The sequence below is a fragment of the Lichenostomus cassidix genome, chromosome 5 (assembly GCF_008360975.1).
Source record: "Lichenostomus cassidix isolate B80296 chromosome 5, HeHo_3.0, whole genome shotgun sequence".
NCBI classification, from domain to species: domain Eukaryota; kingdom Metazoa; phylum Chordata; class Aves; order Passeriformes; family Meliphagidae; genus Lichenostomus; species Lichenostomus cassidix.
In genome coordinates this window covers 3334442-3353305 of record NC_139486.1, presented here as the reverse complement: position 1 = coordinate 3353305, position 18864 = coordinate 3334442, and the positions used below count along the sequence as shown (strand labels likewise).

Here is an 18864-nt window from a genome sequence, read left to right as displayed (position 1 = left end):
GGGGTTTTGACTGGTAAACTGCAGTAGAGACCAAGATTATATACAGTATCTTATTGCATGGTTGTTTCAAAAGGCTGTTTAAAATCTAAGCTAATCTGGAAACCTACCAATTCCATGGATCTTTAATCTTTTTTTAGCTCTATTTTTAAAGATTTTTTTGTTCCATTAATAACTCAAGAATTATTGAAGTAAAAAATAGTTTGATATTTTCAGAGCTTTGTAGTCAATACACCTAGCAACTAACACCATTAAAATTTCAGAAATCCTAAGCATAGCACAAATTCCACTGTAATTCATTCTTAAAGAAAAAAGAAAGGCCCCAAAATAGCATTGAAATTTCAGTAAAGGACAACTTCTGCACGCTCAAGTGCTTTACGAATTGTGACAACTTCTGCTTCAAGTCGTTCCCATTTCCCGATTCCTCTTCAAAATTTAGTGGCACAGACCTACAAGAAGATACCAGAAATAATTCTGGTGCAATTCTTTCCATGTTAATAACCATTCTGGAAGTATGGACTTTTCTAAAGTTCACCTGAAAACATCAGATTCGGGTTTGTTTCCCAAGATTTTAAACTTTTTCATGCAAAGCCATAGAAAACATAGAATCCTAGAACGGTTTGGGACCTTCAAGACCATCCAGTTCCACATCCTGCCATGGACAGGTTCACCTTCCACTATCCCAGGCTGCTCCAAGCCCTGTCCAACCTGGCCTTGGACACTTCAGGGATCCAGGGGCAGCCACAGCTTCTCTGGGCAACCTGTGCCAGGGGCTCCCCACACTCACAGAGAAAGATTTCTCCCCAATATCTAATTTCAAACTCTCCTCTTTTATTTTAAAACTGTCCACCTTTGTCCCATCCCTATCTGCTCATGTAAAAAGTTACTCTCACTCTGTTTTATAAGCCCCTTTAGGCCCTGAAAGGAGCTCTGAGGTCTCCCTGGATCCTTCTCTTCTCCAGATGAACACCTCCAGCTCTCCCAGCCTGGCTCCAGAGCAGAGCTGCTCCAGTCCTCAGAGCATCTTTGTGGTCTCCTCTAGACCTGCTCTAACAGGTCCAAAAAAAAAGCTTTATAATCAACACAGAAAAGGAAAAAAATACCTGCCTTGCTCTGCTAACCCAATATTCCCACTGCTCCCTCCAGCACAACCAATATTTTCTTCTCAGGGTTTCCTCCCCTTGGAGAAAACAGAGAAAATGTGAATAAAACCCACCAAACCACTATGAAGTAAAGCAGAAAATCAGGAGGCCACAACTGTGGTGTAGAAGGGATGGTTGAAGTGAACCAGCCTTGGAACTGGGGATTGTGACCCTGCTGTGGAAATCCTCAGCACCTTACAAGCCCAAGATGCCACTCCTGAGCTCCCACTCACCACGCTGGCTTTCACCAACCCATTCTCTCCCAAAAACCAGCTGCAGCTTGCCAGCCCCAACACTGAATTACCAAAGTAGTCACCAGTCTTGAGCCCTCACCATTTGACATCTCTCACCAATTTTCTATGAGCCTGCAGGAAATTTCAAACAGCTCCCTCAAGGAAAGAAGTTTCAAGCCTCAGTTTTTTCCATCCTGAGCCATCCCTGCACTATTTCATAGCTCTGATAATTGTACCACTGACTAACCTCCAACTGGGAATAGCTGTTTTTATCATCACTATTAAAAACAGTCCCTCACACTGTTAGGAATCTGGAAATTCACTGGAGCTGCATCCCACCCTTCAGCCTCTCAAAACACTACAGAGCAATGAAACTATGTGCTGAAACCAGAGGATCCCTGTGCTGAACAACTCCTGTAATTTCTGGGTAACTGGAACTGCTTCCTAAGCGAACCATAGAGGTTTGGTTATTGATTTTAGAGAAGCAAGTGGCACGAGAGCTCTGAAAGTCAAAGTGAATTTATAGTTTTCCATACTGGACTAGGAAAGTTTAAGTTACTTTAGAAATGCAGCAGTGACGTGTGTGTTAAAAAGCCTCTCACATTCACCTAATTTTTTGGTTTTATGCCTTTTTTTTAAATTCAAGTAAAAAGATCATCTGCAGTTTTCCTTTCCTTAACATTATCTTGGTTTTCACACCTTAGCCAGAAGAGTGACTGCCAGCTCTGAGAGAAGCAGCAAGATGCAGAAAAACAAGAGTTGAAAGAAGAATGGATTTAAAAAACAGCTTTTAATTATCTGAAGGTACAGTTGCCAAGTAGACTGCAAAGAGGCTGTGCATCACTTACAGATGGGAAAATTCCCCCAGGTTGATTTCACAGCCAATTACAGTGGATTAACCTATTAGAAAGAACAATATATATATTGTATATATATATACTTTTTGTGGATGCAAGTTTCAACAGCTTGAAAAATCATTGCCACTGGTACTTTGATACACAGGATCAGCAATCTGTTTTATCACACTTCCAGTCATCCCAATCCATAAACACACCCTAGAAAAAAACCTCACCCTGTTTTTTAATGCATCTTCTGTCATTATTTCCTTCTTAGGGAATGGCAACTCTCTTGGCTCCTCACTGAGTATCATTTCATATAACAGTACTTTTTTTATTGTTGTTAAAGAGAAACATCAAATACCTCCAAACTCTTTTACACACACCTTTGCACACACATACATTAATGTATCTGCCAGATGCCACTGTAGAAGGTATTTGTCAAAGAGAAAAGCACCAAAGCACTGATTTTCCAGCTTTCCAGGACCTCTGTGCTAAATCCTGGGTGTGCCTACTTTTGTTTGGTATCAAGTTCCTCCTGCTGGCTCCGCTGCAGGAGCAAACTACAGGGATAGTTAAGTTTTTCCCCACCACCAAAAACATCTGTTCCTTTTCTGAGTTCCCCAGACTTCCTTCCCCTTGACCGTATCACAAAGCCTCTCTTTTCAGCAAGGCTGCCTTCTTGATAGACCATCACCATTATCTTCTTGTTCTCTGCAGAGCAGCTTGAATCACTGGGTCTTGCAGAGCTTCCAGTCCTTTCAGCTCACGGCCAGGATCTGAATTCAAGCATCGTGATTTACAGAGAGGGTTGTTAAAGCTCCTTCCCTGACTCTTTTTAAACACTCCACAGCTTCCTGTCCTGGGAGGCAACCAAACTGCTGCAAGAAATGCCAGTTTCTGTTAAATATCCTCAATTCCTGTGACACCGAGCATTTAAAACAATTCTGTCACTTCCAAATCTTGCACCATAACAGCTTTTATCCCACAAAGTGCAAAGATGAGCAAAAATTACTTTAGCACCAAGGAGTGTGAGTTGGTTATTTTGCTGCATCTCACAGCATTTCTAGTTAACATTCAGGCTTGGCACGACCCACCATCCGCTCGAGCACACAGCACAATGTCACCCCTCAAAACCCCACTGTTCAACGTAAAGGCACTTTTCTTTTTTTCAGGTTTTTTTTTTTATTTTTTTTATTTTAAGGGTGCATCAGCTGCTCGCTGAAAGTGGGAATGCTTCATTTAGCACACACACACTTGTTAAACTGCTCACAGCATGCAAATAAAACACCGCATTGTGCAAAAGTCATTCAGTCTCCCCATCCCTAGATATGAGCAATGGAACTGCAGCCAGGAAAGAGAAACTTGGAACAACATGCAAATATTTCAGTCCCTTATTCCCAATATTCACATCCCAGGCTAAAGCCTGCAGCTCTGTCATGCTGAGGGGTGACCACGTTGAGAATCTGCCCTGTGCAATGGGTGGGAAAATGACCATTATCTGTCTTGCCCCTGGACTGCACCCTTTTATTTGTAGTTATTACTGCAAACTGCCTTTTTTTCCAGACAATGGTTGTGTTATTGTAGGTACCTTCATGCCGTGCCAAAGCACATACACACAGCAATTCAGAACAATCAGCCTTGTTTTCATGGGAGCAAAGGTTGCAGCCAAATGAAATGGGTGGAGATCACATTAAACAATCTTGGAATCTGCTAATAGGATATAGGAAAATGTGACCATAATGCAGATGCGGAGTTCCCCTTTCACCTTCCAATGTTATGGATAAAATAAAAGCTTTGGAAAACCAATTAAACTGTTTGAACAACATTAAGCAAGGCAAAGTGTTCTCAGGGTGCTTACAAGACCACTGAGAGGTTCTTTAAAATTAAAACAAAGCAGTGCCCTTTCAAAGCTCTGAAACCAGAGTGTGTTTCCCCACCCCAAAAATTCTGATCTCTTCCACCACCTGTTTTAAAGATATAATGAGACCTGCAAGTCATCTGCTTCTCCATGATGAAGAGAAGCTCATCAAGACAACTGTTCTCGTCTCAGAGACAGAATCCACCCCTCCTCTAAGCGGGGAATTTTCACACTGAGGCACCTTGGTTGGTCAGCTGCAACCTGCATTCCCCTTGTTTGCTTTTGAGATGTGCATTAGTCAGCTTTCTCCTCCACAAATCTGATTGTGCCTCTGCATGATCGTGCACTGAAGTCATGTCCTTGAGCGTGTGACATCAGTCTGTTGCCATGGCAATGTACAGGGCAGTCCAAAATTCAGTATTATGGCATCACTGCGGGATCAGACAGCGGAACAAGCCAACGCCTGAGAGCTGGTTAATGCAGCACGAACAGCCAAGACATTTCAATCTAAATGTTAAAGTGTAACTGCACTTCATCACAATATTCTTCATAAATATGCCTGGAAGCCTCAAGAAAGACAATCCAGAAGGTCACTGAACTGACGAAACAGGCGAGCCATCATGCATCACTAAAAAGAAGGGCAATATGTTTCCAAGGATGGCCACCAAGTATGAAGAAAGCTTAGTTCAGCTCTCTGAATAGAAACCACCATCTGTTCCTAAGGCAACACCAGAGCTGCCGAAAGAGATCATCCACAGAGAAACAGGGTTGGCCCCTCAGCACCCCAAACCAAGTGTTGGGCTGCACCCAGTTTTTCTGGAAGTCAGAGACTGAAGGATCAGGATCATAGCACTGACAGCCCCTTCAAAGAGGCAGCATTACATAAGACACAGTTCTTCAATTCCAAGCTCTGAAGCAAAGATCAGCACATCATTAACCCAGCCTGTAACAAAGCCATGTAGTTAAAAAAGGGTGGTACCTTCCAAGAGTTGTTATTCCATGTAGGGTTAGACATTACAGTTCTGGAGGTTCCTTGCACACTCACGAGAATGGCATTTCTGAAGAGCAAAAGGGAAGGAAAAAGGAAATTAGTGACACAGTAACGGTGTTAACAACTACTACCCAGCTCTTAAAACCCCAAAGATCCTGTTTGCCCAGAGCAAAGGGCACATGGGAACAACAATCCATGCATTGCTGACGTGGAGAACCACCAATTCACAGTCTTCAGTGCAGACTGATAGAGCACACCCCAAAAACAGCCCAGCAAAACTACAAGTGGCTGGGCACAGCCCATTTGGCCCCATGAGAGCCTGGAGAGCACAGATAGCAGAGAGGAGAGACTGCAAAGCCCCAGCAGCCATAGTACACCCCTTTCTTTACCTGTTCCTCTGCTCCCACCAAGCACACGTGTTTAGGGGTCCAGGTGTGGATTCCCAGTGGCTGCTCTCACACCCAAACTCCTCAAGTCCCTGGGGTGCCACTGCTGTTGCACGTCAGCTCCCGTGTGACCAACCCCTCCCCGTACGCTTGACTGGTTTCATTGCGCCTCCTTCCGCTTTCCCTGATTAATCCACGCGTCTCCAATAACTCACTCAACACTTCCTCCTGCAGAGCTGACCTCCAGCCTTCCCATCACCCCAGACGCACCCACAGTTTCTTAACGCTGCCATTAACAAGGAACATTTCGTGTTCTCCACGCGGATGTAGCCCTCGCCCACTTCTAACCCCTCCACCCATGTCCCTGGCTGTAATTACCCCATCCCTCGTTATCTAATACCCAGCACAAGCCTTGGGGCTGGGAACCACTGTTTGTTTGGCTCTGCAGTGTCACACACCCCAGCGGTGTTGTATAAATAAATTCCACAACCTGTTTGAGCCTGAGCTTGATTCAGACCTGAATTATCCCAGTTTCCAGGTGACTGCTGCAAATACCTTCCCTCTCTCCCTGCTCGCTTACACAATCGGCCACCAAGGCAGCTCCAGGGCCAAACACCACGACAGCCAATTGCTCCCACGGACCACAGCTGCACAGAAAACACCTTAAAGCCCTCTACTTTTAAATACAAATTGCAGATTATAAAGGGAAGAGACGGGCAGAGGCACACGGCTCTCAAAAATGTGCCTCTGCCTGTCACCTGAAGGACAAGTTTCATGTGTCAACATCACCTCTGAGCCACCAAAGCATCCAGGCTTTGCCACAACCCTTAACATTCAGCAGGTTACCCAGTCACAAGTCTGAAGGACCAGGGAGGATGAGATTCTGGAAGTAACTTTAAGCCAAATGGATTTCGGAGCAAAATAAAGCCAGCAGGCTTCATCTCCATGGAGCCCCTGCAACACAACATAGGCTGAGCAAGTCACTCAGGGCAGAGGTCTTTCTTATTAACTACCTAGTAAATTCAGATTAAAGTCAGACAGCTTCTCCCCCTCCCTCACATAAAATTCAGATGCTATCCAGCCCCAAAGAATCAATTCAGCTTCTGCAATAAGGAAAACCTGCTCACAGCTACATGACACCTCACACAATCAGTAGGATTGTGGCCCTTCAGGTGCTCATTAAAAACTTTTTCCCTAGAAAAGTCTCCAATAACAGCTTGCCTTCAAGTCTTTTTCTGCAGTGAAGAGGGATGGTGACTAAGTCCTGGATATGGAAGCATGAGAGAAGTCCCAGGGAAGCCATCCCAGGTCATGAACACACCGATGTAAACCCGTGGACATTCACCAAGTACCCTCCCACTCCCTTGTGCTGATTCCAACATCAGAGGGGCCATCAAACCCCTGAGCCAAACACCAGGAGGACAGGAAGGAAGCATCAAGGCACACCATGACCATTCAAAGGCAAACAGAAGCCGGAGAAGAGCCAAGGCTGGGTGTATGTGATGGTGTTTACAAGTGGAGGAGCTCTGCCCACTCATAAGAAGGAGCTGTGCTTTGCCAACCCTTCCTGACTAGCCAGCTGAATCTCCTGTCCATAGGTCAGTCCCTTTCCACCTGGATGACCCTTGGAGCAGGCTGGCCAGCATGGAAGAGATCACAGCCCATTTTTCAGCTTCTTTTCCCCACAAAGTGGAGGCACCCAACCCCTCACAAAGGCAGTGTGGTACCTGTGCTCCCACACGAGACTCACATCCCAAAACCTCCTCCCAAATAAACCATGGCAAGAGCCCTGTGGGTCAGCGTCCCCAGCAGGTGGGAGTCAGGCAGCCCTGCTGCCAGGCAGCACTTCAGACTTGAACCTCATTTTTATATAGGCAATACCCAATCCAGCCTGCCAGCCTCCTGTCCCTGCAACACCAGTGGGTAAAAACAGATGCAGGAGTCTGATCAGCTACAGACTCTCAGGAAAAGCAGGTATTTTTCCCCAATATGAATAGATAAATACCACCTTTTAAAAAGAAGGTGATGCAGTTCATCTCATTAAATAAGTCACACTGTTCTTATCAAAGCATGGATCTACTACAGTACACGATGCACAAGTCAGTTTGCAAAGCACTTTGGGTCTTTCCCTCTGAAACTCACTCTAAAAAGCTAAGACTCAATTAAGGGGACCTTGTACTCTTTGATCCTTTGAAATTCACTACTTCACCTTATTTATTCCCAGAGTTTAATGCTGCATTTGAATCTATATGATCAACCCTATCAGCCAAGTTACAACCAACACAACCAAGCCTCAACTTCCAAAACCTTTTAACTTTTACAAAGTACATTACATTTTCTTTCCCAAAACTTTTAACCTGTTAACAGATACCTGCCTCAGTGCATTACCATCCTCCCATTGTCCTGGAGTGAGTTAGCAGGCTTGCAGCAAAACACAGAGAGAGCCAAACACACTTTGCCTGCTGGCCAAGCAGAGCCTGCAAGAACAGACCCCCTTTGGGGCAGCGACAGTTGAGGTCAATTTAATGGGAAAACAAACTACTTTTCCATTCAAGTCCAAAGCAGAGACAAAGAATTTTATGTGGCTCAGATTGCACAGTCAGCTGTCTTTTTAGGAACGGATCAGATTTAATGGTTCTGTGGCAGTCCAGAAAAAATGAGCCTGAAGAGAGTTTAGGGTTTGGCCAGTGCTACACTATGCAAAGTCCAGGCACTTGTCTGGGGTGCTCTCATGGCCTCAGTACCTCAAAGTCATCATCATCATCAACAGCACTTCCAGGTATTTTATGAGGCCCTGGCACAGGTTGTCCAGAGAAGCTGTGGCTGCCCCTGGATCCCTGGAAGTGCCCAAGGCCAGGCTGGATGGGGATTGGAGCAACCTGGGATAGTGGAAGGTGACTCTGCCACGGCAGGGATTAGAAAAAGATGGTCTTGAAGGTCCCTCCCAACCAAAACCATTCTAAGATTCTATGATTTCCCAGGGTTCAGCCTGGAGTACTAATTCATTTTTACCCCATTTCACAGAAAAGCAAAAATCTCTGAAGCTCTGCCTGATAATTCTCTTTCACATCACATGGGCTGAAATTAACACCATTTCTACACCAGAGAACCGAAATGAGGCAATGCTTCAACGTGACCACTCTCACCACAGGGACTCCTATTCTGAAGCAGCAGAGATGTGCTCAGGCTCTTTCACTTGACTATTTCAGGGCCTAATGCAGACTGAGAAACTAATTAACATGCATTGCTATGGAAAGGAATATAATCCAAACCTTCACTGGTTTATATCTAAACCCTCTGAGACATCTAATGTCAAAGCTAAACAGATCTTCACCTGGCAAACACTTGGAGAGCCTTCAACTGAAGCTTCCAGGTAAGGCAATGCAGTATTTTAGGATATTTTTGCTCCATACACTGGGGACATACCTCTAACACACACAAAGCCCAGAGAATCATCATGACAGCTGCAAAAACAACTTTGTGCTGGCTAACATTCACATAACGAAATTACAGTTTCACTCCAGGGAAAAAGGAAAAAGCACTTAAGTTTTGTTTAGATTGAAGTGCTGCGAGCCACGCCACTTATCTGCCATCAGAGCAGATTGCAGGGCTGCTCCAATGATTATTCTGTAATGAAGTAACTGGAATTGGAAGGTATGCAATTAGTCCTATCTCCTCCTCCTCCACCACCCCCCTATCAAGAAGAAAACCAGCACAGACGTTATCACCTCACCCTCGAGCTCTGCTACCCTCACCACTTAAAATACCCACAAAGCAAAGTAGGGCTGTCACTTACAAGCTGCTAACAAGCCTGGCTTGGCCCTGACTGGCAGCAAAGGTGATATTCTCAGTATCTCCCCAGGAGAAAGTTCCAGGGTTACCTAATGGGATGCTTTCTCAGGTACCCACACACACATTTATATTAAGCTTACCATGCCTGCATTTAGCTATTTTAGTAAAAGCAAACCACTTTGGAGAGGGGAAAAAAAAAAAAAAAAGCACTGCTGTTGCTAGTAGCTTTAAGTTAAAGCATCTCTCACTAATCCTCCTGGGCATGACCACTGGGAAGTGAATAAATTACACTCAGGACACAGGTATCACTTGCTGGCACTCTGGGTAGTTTTACTGACTCCAGCCTGGCTCATTTTACCTGGGTCATTTACCCTTCCTTCCCCTAAAGAGCTGTGCTTAATGTCTGTAAAGTGGTATATGCAGCTTTCCCACAACTGCAGCTAATAGACGGAAGATGCAAAAAGGCCCCAGACACCCCACAGCCAAATGGAAACTCAGTGAATCCCTGATTCCAAACTGCAACTCTGATAAAATACAATCTGACATTTATTCAGGCTCAAAAGCTCACTCATCCCTTCCCCTCCGCCCCAGCGATACCCGCTGGTCTAATTAAAGACAAGGCTTCTCTCAGCAGCCTCTGCCTTGCATACATCCCAGGAAAGTTTCTCTATCTGTGACCCGAGGAACACAAGGGAGAGCTGAGGGATAGGGGACGTTCCTCAAATCCTTAAAATAAAATTTAAAAAATAAATATTAAATTTTAAGGCCTTACAACCACTATGAAAGCAACATCAACAAATTTGCTCTGTATGGGTCCACTACAGATGGAACAATTTTCACACAGTGAATTCACTCGAGTGAATTTCACTCAATTTTTACTTGTTCCTTGACATTTTTCTAAGTTCTTCCCAATTTCTTAAAAACGTTTTCCCAAAGGCAATGATCCATCCTGCAGGATGCACTGGTGCCTTTGCTTCCTTGGATTCTGTCAGGTCAGGGATGAAGCTGCAACCTCAAAAATCCATCCACAACCTGTTCCTCTCTGAATACATTTACCAATCCAAAAGAGGAAAAAGGGCTAAAAAAAACCCCTTCTGAGGCAAGAAGAGTGTGCAGAATGCTGCAGAGACATTTGCTACAAAGGTATGTAAACTACTAGTCTTTATCCTACAATTTACCCCATGGCCTCCAGCTGACACATCAGCTGACACCATCTTAACAACCCCATAAGTAGCTAAAGCTGAACAAAGCAATCATTAGGAAAACTGGTTTAGTCCACTGCTGGTGGCATCCCATGTCCTATCCATGGAGGAAGCATGACTCAGACTGCTCTGGGCTCCCATCCACAGCACAGGCTGCAAAGCTGCATTAAAAAGAGAATTTCCAGTAACTCCAACCAAAGTCACGTCTCCAGCTCCTTCTGCCGCAAGACCAATTCGAAGCGAGTTGGTTTATATTTTAATATGACTACATCTGCAGTCCTACTGCATCTAAAAAAATCCATAAGCACTTTAAGAGAAATACAGGGACTTTTTTTTTTTTCCTTAACACCATGGAAGATGGATTCATTGCCATCAGTAATCCTCCCACAGCCCCAGTTTCAGAAGCAGCAGCAGATTCACAGAGATTTCAGCCACAAAAACAAGCACTCTTTTCATCACTTCATTTATCTGTTTATTAAGATAAAGTTACCTTATTAAAAAAAAAAAGCCAATGGCAGAATGTCATGTTCTTTAGCGAGCAAATTAAGTGAAAAAATGTAGGGAACTAATAGTCTTTCCCACAGCTGCTGGCAAGCTCTGGTGCCCTGATGGTTAAATTGAGGTGTATAAACTCATTTTCAGGCAACAAGATTTCCTTTAGTTTTTTTTTTTAAGAATTTTCTTACCAAGTGCATGACACTTGTCTCAAGGTATCATGCTTGCATGCCCTCATTGCTCAGCAGTGGATCATCCTCTCCCTAGCACCAGGACATGTGCAGGAGGTCAGGAGGGGAAATGAATTGAAAAAAAAAAAAAAAAAATCACAGTAGATATGATGGCAAAGTAAGAGCAGCCTTTCAGCAGGAGAAAAAGGGGCAGTTTTGTATCTATGTTTACAGGGAGCTTTGTCTCAACCTCAGCAGTCAGGGTGGGATGAAGCACAGAAGCTCTGAAGACATAAAAATATTAAAAGGCCCAACACAAGAGTGAAGATTTCATGATGGAAAACACTTTTACACTTTGAAATACAGGTGAGGCTCAGAACAAAGACCTCAATGAAAAGCTTTATAAATGAAAACAGAACTGGGGTGCTCTGGAGGCACATGGAGCAAAGAACATAATCCACAATCCAACACTAGCCACTATCACTGACTGCACAAGTCCTGCTTGAACCCAAGGTCCAAAAATCTTTTTTCAAATATAGCCTCCAGTATGACACATCTCAGAAAGCCAGACCACAGGCACAAGACATGAGCTTGTCTTTGAAGTTCAGATACACCAGAAAATTACTTCACCTCCCTAGATGCAGAGGGATAGTGCTGCCTTTGATGCTACAAGAAATTTTGGTCTTAAACTGCCCAAGGACTTCAAATTGCTCGCTGGGCTGCAGCGTGGCAACACCCAAGCCTACACATCCAGACGAACATAATTATGCCTGGTCTAGACTTGGGGGGAGGAAAAAAAAAAAAAAAAAAGAAAAAGTATTTTCAGTGATGTTAGCACGCAAAGAAAATAATAGCACATACAAAGAAACCTCTAGGGTGACTTATGAAGACGATTTTAAGCTTGGCTTTCTGCCAATTAGAGAGGAATTAAAGAGTCTGGCAATATAACCCTGATCATCCTGAGGAAGAGACTGCATTTTTAAGTGGTCAACTGAGCAAGAGGCCTGAGAAAAGAGGGCCAAAGACTCAGGAGAGCAACTGCACAGAGCAACATAGGAAGTTTGTGATGGTACTGAGACAGAAAGTGGGAAGGAATAGTTCAAATTTTAAAATTAATCCAGTCTATTGCCTCCCAAAGAAAATCAGCATGTAACAGCTGACTCCAAATGACAGCATTCCTACAAAGCAGACAGTATTTTTTGCTATAAAATTCCAACTGCTTCAATATTTTACAGATTATACCCCTCCACTGAGTGCCAACCAGCAAAATCAGTGAAAGGTGGAGGTCACAAAAACAAAAGCAAACCAAGTGGAAAAGGCATGGCTAGACACCTTGGGAAGCTGAAAATGTGTCAAAATACAGCCTTTGAGTATGAAAGAACTTTTAGGAGCTATCTGCAAGGATGAATTTACATCCAAACTCTTTGGAGCTTAAAAATTCACATCATAAGACCAGTTTTCACCAGAATTAAGACCAGACTTGACATGCCCCAGTTTCCCCAAGGTTACTTTTGGAAACGTATCTACTCTTAAAATATTTCAAGTGCTCTTCTCACACTGCAGAAGAGCTACCAAATCTACCTTCTAATTTTACCTTTTTAGAATTATTTTTTTGCAAGAACTTAACTTCAACACTTTTATTTGAATGACAGAAGGAATTCTGGGTTACATTGCAGGTTGAAAGTACTGGAAATGGCACCAAGCTGCTGTTGCTTATATAAAGTCATTGCAAGGAGAGAAAAAAAAAAAAAAGCAGCTACTGAAGCTTTCTAAACCAAAACCTGTAAACCACCAAAACTACAAAATGAACCAGAAGTAGCTTAGAAGCTGCTAGGGATGTTTAAAGTTAATAAAAATTCTAAATTAAATGGCTGCCGCTTAGGTTTGCCAAAAAATTATGCAAATTTTCAAAGTTCATACATAGTAATTAGCACAGCAAAAAGCAGGTCCCAAATAAGTGATGAAGTTAGCCTCGCTCTTATTTCTCCAGCAGATGGAATTAGCTATGTGTGAAGCTATTTTTTTTTTTTTGCAATTGAAGATTAAACATATTATCCTGAATATCAATTCTGCAAGTGCAGCACATTGGATACATGCATTCATGGAAACAGGAATATGCAAAAACCAACCTAAATACTTCTCTTCCATCATTCTGAACAGGACACTGAAGAGATTAGGGGAAGGTTTACATATTTAAGACTTCATTTTTCAAACTGATTGCTGACAACTTAGTTGAGACAAGTTCTCTCAAAGAACGTTTAGAGTTAATAGTCCGAACGGGTTTTCCCCAATGAAAAATGTCTGCCTCGACTAAAAATACATCCTCTTGATGTGCTAATTGACAGATCTCACGAAGTCACCCGAACTGCAAGTTAAAACAACGTGTGTAAACAAAGGCTCCTGGGTTTGTCCATCACTCCTCCAAAACCTGGTTCACAGGAGTATCCATCATATATTGTGATACAAATTCACCTTTCTACTCCTACTATGGATTTGCCCCTTCGAACTTAGAAAAACACAACGTTCCCCTTCGCCCTGCAGCTCTCCAGCGAGGGCTGAACCTCGTGTGTGCCCTTGACCAAAACACTCCACCTGTGTGCCATATTCTGAATTCAGTTCCTCTCAAATTCTCAAGTCCAGAGCTGCCCCACCACAGCAAGCTCCCCTCAAAGGCACTGTAAGACCCATGCAAACCTTCCTCTGTTGCCAGGCTGCCTTTTATCTTTGTTAGAACAGCATGAGCCACGCTCATATCAACACATCCATCCAGTTTAGGGAGCACCACCCAGGAGCATCTCCCACTACATCAGCTGCAAAGTCTTGAGAAGGTGCAGGGAGGGCAACCAGAACCACAGTCATTGCACTGATCACAAAAAGACTGGATAAGCTCCTTCCTAAGCACCAGCTCCCAAGCAGAAAATCGATGGAAGAAGTGAAAACAAACTACAAGCCTCTTCCTACTGAATATTGCTTTCAGGCAGCCCAGAAGAGACTTCTAGAATCTGTGTGTGTTACAAAAAGAACCCAAAACTTACCTAATTAAAGGTGCATAGGGAGGGGAAGGTAAAGTTGAATGCTAATTTAAAAGTCAAGGAAGTGACACACTGGATTGAATGCTATTAGCCAAAATTGTGCAAGTTAAAAGTGGATATACTGAAAGCAGCAGAAACCCTGCCCACAACAAAATGAGAATTCTCTTACAAAAATACTTCTGTGGCCAAATGAAACACTGAGTTTAAGTAAGAAAGCAAGCACTTACACCTATCGTGCTCTCCCCCTCTTCCTCCTCATCTAGGGAGTCTCATTTATCTCAGAGCAATCAAAAGAAAACACTTTGATTTTGTAAAGTCAGAAAAGCTGCAGAAATTACAGCCCTGTCTGGCACGAACAAATAATATTGCTGAAATCAAAAAGAAGATTCTCCAAGTTAGGGGAAGGGCAAAAACAGTCCTGAATAATTTACTTTGCATAGCCCAATTCCTGCCAAAACAGTTCTGTAAATCCCATGGTAGTTCAGATAATTTCCATTCTTAGAGAAAAAAAAAAAAAGCTAGATTGAACATTAGCAACATTAATTGTGTGATATGACCTGAATGATGCAAGAACAAGTAGTTAAGTGAACCACAGCATCTGCTGAATTTTTAATCACTAGTTGTTTTGCTGCAAGGCAGAAGAACACTGTATATCAGCTTCCAAGCACTGCACGGAATGGCACATTAGGACAGCAAGATTTTAACTGGCAGGAATTCTGCCTCCCTGCTACCCAAATGCCATCACTTCACTGTGAATTGCAGAGCAGCTTCTAAAGGAGGATTATTTTTTAATCACACAGAAAAAAAAAACCAAAACCCACACTATTTTTTGCACCCCAAGACACCAGTCAGCCATTTCTAATTTTTTTTAAAAGCTGACACTTTATTAACAGCCATTTATGTGTCCCTCTGTAGTGTATTTCTACTCTCCAAACAGCTTTAAGCAGTCATGTGGCTGCCCAGCAGCAACTTGCTGCCCAAGAGGTGGTTGAACCTGGGATGTGTAGGAAGGTGATCTATGTAAACATTCCTATTAGCCCTGTACTGCAACAGGAGGAGCAGCTGCAACATGTTGGGGCACACCTGAGCTATATTTAATCCATCTCTCTCTGACACCCATTGCAGTGACGCTGCAGACACCCAAATTTGGACAGCCAGGTCATGGTACCACTGATGCCCATCCTGTACCTACATCAGCCAGTCCTGCTGTGATTTCTCTTGTGTTTGATACCCAAAATAGTTAAATAAACCAACCACCATGCCTTTGGTGGTAAATGCAGCTCCAGTTTTGCTCTAGGCATAAAACTGCAACAGCAGGATTAGCAAGTGATACAGCAGATATTCCCCTTCCACAACAAAGACAAAAAAAGAGAAAAGTTATTTGGGGAATAAACACTAATTCCACAACTACAATGCGAATTCCAAATACAAATCCCACAATTACAGGCAGAATTTGAACTATGGACAATTATTCTGTTTCATATTTTAGGGGTGAAGAAAGGACATTTGAAAAAAAAGGACAACATTCAAACATTAAAGAAAGACTGTCACACTGACTTTAATACGAGTTTAAGAAGTTTATAGAATCAAAATAGCCTAGAAAACAAAGCCAGTAAAATATGGTACAAATAAAAATGGAGCAGCCACACATACCAAAGCAGCATTCCTGTGCCCTCCTTCCTGCAGAGCTTACAGAGCTGGGAAGAGAATCTCTAACCCACAACTTTCACTAAACCAGTATTTCCTTCAAAAGCTCAAATGTATGGATAGGAACACCCAGTGATAAATCCAATGACCAAACAATCCACCAGAGCCAAAAAATCCCATCAGACAAGGATAAGAGAGATGCTTCCCAGGCTATATTATCTTTCATGATAGCTGTAGGATCAGTCCTGTGTTTTCCTTACAGGCTCAACTATCAGGTCGAAGAAAAGCTCCTCTCTTCTCTGAAATCTGGTATCAAACCTGCAACAGGAATATTAAAATATGCCACATCTGCTGGGAATACATCAACCTCTGTGTGAGGATTATACCAAAATGCTCGTTTGCTTATGCTACAGGGCACCGAGAAGCGAAAATAACACATTGCGAGGGAGGTGTTGACACCTGGAACCTCAGGGAGTGTTATTACCTAGGCAGTATCGTGCATCCACTGCACAGCATTCAGCTTCACATCACCCAAACCTAACCTCCAGACCCCAAAACCACGGTCCTTCCTGACACAGGAGCTACAGACCACCCTCTGTGAACGCTGTGATAAACACCCATAGCATGCTTCAAGATGAGCTTCTAAATTTAAGAGACACAGAAAGATGTTTTATAACCTGTAAGTCGCTCAGCTGCAGCTTAGCACTTAACAAGCCACTCACAATTCTTCACAATCTTTCTCTAAATGGAGAAAAGATTTTAAAGAGCATTTAGTGCAAGTGAAACATCCCCAGCTTTCTCCTCAGCCTCTGCTAGCTCTCCAATTAAATATGAAAAGACAACTTAGTCATACCGAGTGTGCTGGATGATTTTAAGACAGTGGGTATTAAATCAAATCCCACAACTTTTCACACCTATTAAATTGTTACTTTGTCATTAGGAGGGGAGATTTTGATAAGCACGACGCAATTAACAGACAGTGCCTTTGTTACCAGGCTGCTCATGATGAAGCCCAGGCTCCTTGACATTCCATTTCTTCCCCTCAAAGGCTCTGTGCTACAGCAAATTTATGGGTTTTAGCATGTAAGAGGAGAATTGGGCAGGTTACCTTCAAAATCAGTCAATAAGGCCCTTTCACTCGGGCTTGGGGAAGGCTGGTGGCTGCTGGAAAGCAACACAAGGCGCTCCCTTCCCCCTCCCCTCAGGACCCAAAAATGCTGCGTTCAAAACACTCCCATCCCCTGCAGCAAGGGATTAGCCATTTATTAAAAAGGAATCAAAACACTGTAAAAGGCTTCCAGTTAAGATTTCAAGGGGGAAAAAAAAAAACAAACCCAACATTAACACCGGTAGAACCAAAGTCACATTAGGAATTCTTCTGGGCACCGAAGAACATGCAGCTCAAATGCAAGCAGGATGTCGTTTGTCCCAATGATGCTGATCAAATGGCTCAAAAGGAGGGCAGAATTAGATTAATTTTTTTTTTTCAGTCAGTCATTTTACTGCCTCCACACCGAGCAGTTACAACATTCACAACCTACAGGCATTTACGGGTTTAGACTTTGGACTTTTCAGACAACTACCTACCTCCACGCTTGTTTTTTAGGGGGTTTTTTGGCTCCTCTCTAGGGGTGACAGACAATTATAATGGCCAATTATGTAAAACCTTTCATCCGAGAAAACACGCAGCACTACGCAAACACTCATTAAGACTCTCGGCTGGAGCCTGCGCCGCACGTTCGCCTGTTCCACAGCTCCCCTCGCTATCTCCAGCCACCAAAACTGCATGCCGAGCGCTGTGGCACGGCCAGGACAGCGCCCAGCAGGGCAGGGCCAGCTCCTGGAGTACTTACACAGCCTCGCAGGCGGCTTGTACAGCCCGCAACACGCTCCGGGCTGCCGGGGCTGAGCTTCACAGCCCCATCCGAGCCGGTTATTTAAAAACACAGCAGAGACACACGCGGCTGCTGGGCGTTGTACGAAGCACCTCGCAGGACGAGCCTTAGACCCACTTGTCCGGCTGATCCAAGCAGATTTTTCCAACTGGGAGCCGCATGGCACAAGTCAATAAGCTGGGTTTACTGAAGGAATTAAAAGCTACGCTTATTGTTTCGAGTAAGGCCTTGGAGGAAGTAATTCCGAGAAGAAATCACTTCCACTGTAATTGTACTTTTAACCTTTCCTTAGGTTCTTACGCCATCCCCACGTGAAGGCGTTATTTAAGAATTACCGCAATATCTAATAACGATCACTTATTCCTTTCGGATCACTGTTTACGTTTCCCGAGTTCACAACCCCTCCCTTCAGAAGGGCTGATCGATGGATGAACCACGGGGGAAGCCGTGCAGAAAAACACGACCAGGAAGTGACCGCAACTCAGGAGACCAAAATTTGGGGGGAAAATACGCGGTCTGGGAGGGGGGTTGGTATTAAAAGGAGGTCCGCGAAAAGACTGACCCGCAGAAAGCAGGGGGGGCTCGGTGCCCGCGGCCACGCGTGGGACGGGCGCGTTACGCAACCGCGGGGGAGCGGGGATGCTCGGCGCCCCGCACGGTGCCCGGGCGGTGCGGGGGACACGGCACCGCTCCCGAGCTCCCGCCGCACGACCCGCCGGGCCGGGAGAGCCGCGGGAGCGCTGCCAGAGGCGCCGGGGAGGGAGCAGCACAAAACCCCCGGCGAGGCCGGGAGCGCGGCGCGGGCGCTGGCGGAGCAGCGGGGATAGAATAAAGCGAGAGGATAAAATAAAGGCGAGCGGCGCGGGGGCAGAGCGCGGTGCCCTCGGCGCGGCCCCGTCCTGCGGGCGGCAGCGGCCCCTCGGCGGCCCCGCAGCCGCCATGGCCGGCGGAGCGCGGGCGCTGCGGGAGGGCCCCGCTCGCCGCCCGCCGCCCACCTGCCCGCACCGCGCCGAACCCAGCGCCCACCCACCCCCGCCGCGCCCGCGGGAGCCTACCGGGAGCGGGGCCGGAGGACGGGCCGTGGCGGAGCCGCCAGGTTCGGCTCGGCTCGGCTCGGCTCGGCCGGATCCCCCCTGCGCCCGGCGGCGGCGGGAGGAGCCGGGCGGCCGCGCCAATCCGGGGCGG

General features: G+C 44.8%; 1 protein-coding gene across 4 annotated transcripts in view; it reads right to left on the bottom strand.

Annotated features, from left to right (window-relative positions):
* The window catches only part of FBXO34 (F-box protein 34), a 39629-nt gene extending 20765 nt beyond the window's left edge, over nucleotides 1-18864 (bottom strand). For 2 of the 4 annotated variants that reach the window (XM_085061009.1, XM_085061008.1), the window contains exons 1-2: nucleotides 18735-18864; nucleotides 5049-5127 (exon numbers count right to left, since the gene is read on the bottom strand). The gene's annotated coding sequence lies outside the window, so the exon portion shown is untranslated. Of the gene's footprint in view, nucleotides 1-5048; nucleotides 5128-17637; nucleotides 17866-18734 lie in introns of all 4 variants that reach the window. The other 2 variants (XM_085061011.1, XM_085061012.1) reach the window with 2 other exon arrangements.